The following is a 3,679-nucleotide window of genomic DNA, read 5'->3' on the forward strand; positions in this document are numbered from 1 at the left end:
TCTCTCTCTCTCTCTCTGGCTCTCTTCTCCACTGGCTCCTGATGGGGTAAGCAATAAAGCTTGTGCCGCAGAAGATTCCGGTTGCCCTGAGTGTGTTCTTACCAGGGGGAACAAAAGCGGCGGGCAACACTCATTGGTTCATCAAGTTGGTCTTTGATGCAGTCGTTACTTTGAGCTGTTGTGGGTTCCCTTTCTGGGATGGATGGTGGTGGTGGTGGTGTGTGTGTGCATGCACTTGCGCATGTGTCTATACACGTGTGTGTTGCCTTCAACGGAAGAGTCTCACACAACAGTCTCCCTGGAAAAGAGTGTGTGTTCTAGCAGGCAATCCTCCTAAGCATCCTGCTGTGGATGGCATGGTTCCATACAACCCACCATGTGCGGGTGTACTCTGTGCCGCCATGGTTGGCTGAGCTCCGGTGCAAGGTGCAGAATTTCCTCATGTTACTTTACATTTACCCCCAACTCCTTCTTGTGTCTCTTCTATCTGCATCTCCATGGGTCTTTTACCACCTGGATAAAGTGCTAATCCTTGTGATAACTCTGCCTTCTAACCAGCAAGCCCCCACCTCCAACCCCCAAAAGGAAATTTCATCATTTTATACTAAAGGGGACTTCTATTGTATCCAGCTTCTGCATGCTTAGGGAGAAGGTTATGTCTTTTCAGCAAGCGCAAGGAGGGAAGGAGGCATACCTTTCGAGTGAGACATGGAAAGGGGAAGTTGGCTTAGTCATATGTGCTGGTGACACGGAATTGGGAAAATAGGCATTCAAAACCTGATTGTCGGTGGCATGTTAAAACAGTTCCCTAGAGGAACAGAACCGATATAGAGTGTGCATAGAGTAGGCACATGTTATTAAGGGCATTTATTAGAATCATTTATGTGATTCTACCTTATACTGAAGCGGCTGAGAACTATGGAGGCTAGGTGCTTAAGCAGTCCCAATCTGATGCTGAAAGTCCAAAAGGCTGCTGGAGAGTCGCAGGTCTCCTGTCCATGATAGAAGGCTGAACTAAATGGCATTGGTCTTCCTCTCTGCCTTTTGTCCTTATTTCCCGAGGACTTCCTGTGTGTCAGACACCATGCTAGGTTCTGAGGACCAAGCAATGGAGACAGATAATGGTCTCCATGGAGCTCACTGCTTAGCGGGGAAGAGAGAAAGGAGACAGCTAAATGAGAAATAAGAGGAGAGTGTGTTACAGGAAGTTTTGGTGCCAAGAAGCAAATTGCCTCCTAGAACTGTAGGATATTAATGGAAATGAGGAAGGCAGGGACTTCAGAAGGCTCCCAGGACCTACTGGTAAAAATGTACCACCCAGCCTGCCTGGATGTATCGGAATCTATCCCGCTGGGTTTCCAAATGACTACATTGTAGACAAGAACTCTGAGCTCCTCAGATTCACTTCCCAAATGGCAAGTCTCTTATTTCATGGATAGGTTACTGTAACAGTCAGCCACTCCCCCCAATAAAGGGACTTAAACAAGTTAGAAATTTCTCCCTGCATTGTGTGTCAGTCCATACATAAAGGTTGGTTGAATGGCAGCTGAGTTCCTTTGGTGTTGTTGCTCTGATGTGTCTCTAGGATGCCTTGTCTATCTAGGATAATTCAGCTCACCAGCACTGGCATATTTGAGGCTGCAAGAATGCAGGGAAGAAATGAAGCCTGTGTGGGCAGGCTGCTCGGAGAAACACACCATTATGCCCCATCTCAGTATGAGGTGTGTTTAGAATTCGGCAATGAATCACAGATAAGACACCAGGCTCCTGCCTCCCCCAGCTAGCGGCTGACACCTTCTTGCCTAGGTGCTGTTCAATTTATCTTAGGGTTGAAAAGTTACACTTGGACATAACACTGAATCCACATTTCAGGAAAGAGTTGGGAGGATGGTGAAGGATGGAAAAACTTGGGATGGAGGGAATGCTATACTCTAGGAAGAGTGTACCACCCTGAAAGACTCAGCCAATGAGGAATTCAGGGAAATGTGATTGGGAATATAAAATCCACTTTCCCCCACCCCCAGCCGTTTTTACCTTACCTTCTCTCTCTGCAGATTGATGTTTGGTCTTTGATAAACTTCTTTTCTTCTCTACTGGGTCTCTGACTATGAGGTGAAGATCTCCACAACTCACACAACTGCTCTTCTACTCCACTTTCTTCTTCTTCTTCTTCTTCTTCTTCTTCTTCTTCTTCTTCTTCTTCTTCTTCTTCTTCTTCTTCTTCTTCTTCTTCTTCTTCTTCTTCTTCTTCTTCTTCTTCTTCTTCTTCTTCTTCTTCTTCTTCTTCTTCCCCCTCCCCCATCCATTCCCTCCCCCACCTCTCACCTTCTCCCTCCTACTAAAGATTTACTTATTTATTTTATGCATATGAATACACTATAGCCTCTTCAGACACACCAGAAGAGGGCATCATTGGATCCCATTACAGAATTACAGATGGTTGTGAGCCACCATGTGGGTGCTGGGAATTGAACTCAGGACTTCTGGAAGTGCAGTCAGTGCTCTTAACCACTGAGTCATCTCTCCAGCCCTCTTCTTGCTTCTCATTCACTTGTTTTAGATTGGTGAGAATCTAGCTACACAGCTACTTCTAGAGCAGGGCAGTGCGTCTCTCTCAGTGTGGTTTCCAGCTAGGCTTACATGACCTGGGGCTGGAGCTGTTATTGACAGGAAGAAAGGGGGAGAAGATCCTGTGTATTGTCAGACTTAGCAAACAAAAATGTGGGCATCCAGTTAACTTATAACTCCAGATGTGTCTCAGTTAGGGTTTTACTGCTATGAACAGACACCATGACCAAGGCAACTCTTATAAGGACAACATTTAATTGGGGCTGGCTTACAGGTTCAGAGGTTCAGTCCATTATCATCACAGTGGAAAGCACGGCAGCATCCAGGCATTCATGGTGCAGGAGGAGCTGAGAGTTCTACATCTTCACTGAAAGGAAGGCAGGAGCAGACTGTCTTCCAGGCAGCTAGGAGGAGGGTCTCAAAGCCCACTTCCCCACAGTACTACTCCCTATGGACCAAGCATATTCAAACCACCACAAGATGAAAAAGGAATGTTTCTTTAGTATAGCTGTGTCCTACTTGGATGTAGCCCCTGTCTGGCTGAGAAATGATTCTCTGCTTTTCTGAAGTTCAAAGTTAACTGGGATTCCTGGAACAAATGGGGTTCCTGGCAGTGAGACTCATAAGCTGCTACTGAAGGCTCCAAATTTACCCTTGTTTCTTCTTGTTACATTTTTATTTTATTTATTTATTTATTTATTTATTTATTTATTTATTTATTTGAGACAGGGTTTTTCTGTATAGCCCTGGCTGTCCTGGAACTCACTCTGTAGACCAGGCTGGCCTCGAACCCAGAAATCCGTCTGCCTCTGCCTCCCAAGTGCTGGGATTAAAGGTGTGTGCCACCTCTGCCCGGCATTGTTACAATTTTTTAAAGACGGATTTACTTTAGTTTATATGGATGAATGTTTTGACTGCGTATGTGTGATGTGGTGTGTGTGTGTGTGTGTGTGTGTGTGTGTGAGAGAGAGAGAGAGAGAGAGATTTAATTTTATTCCATTCATTCTATATGGATAAATGTTTTGACTGTGTGTTGTGCAATGCGGTGTATGTGTGTGTGTCAGATTTATTTAATTTTAGTTTATATGGATAAATATTTCGACTGTGTATG

The sequence above is a fragment of the Mus caroli genome, chromosome 5, assembly GCF_900094665.2.
Source record: "Mus caroli chromosome 5, CAROLI_EIJ_v1.1, whole genome shotgun sequence".
Classification (NCBI taxonomy): domain Eukaryota; kingdom Metazoa; phylum Chordata; class Mammalia; order Rodentia; family Muridae; genus Mus; species Mus caroli.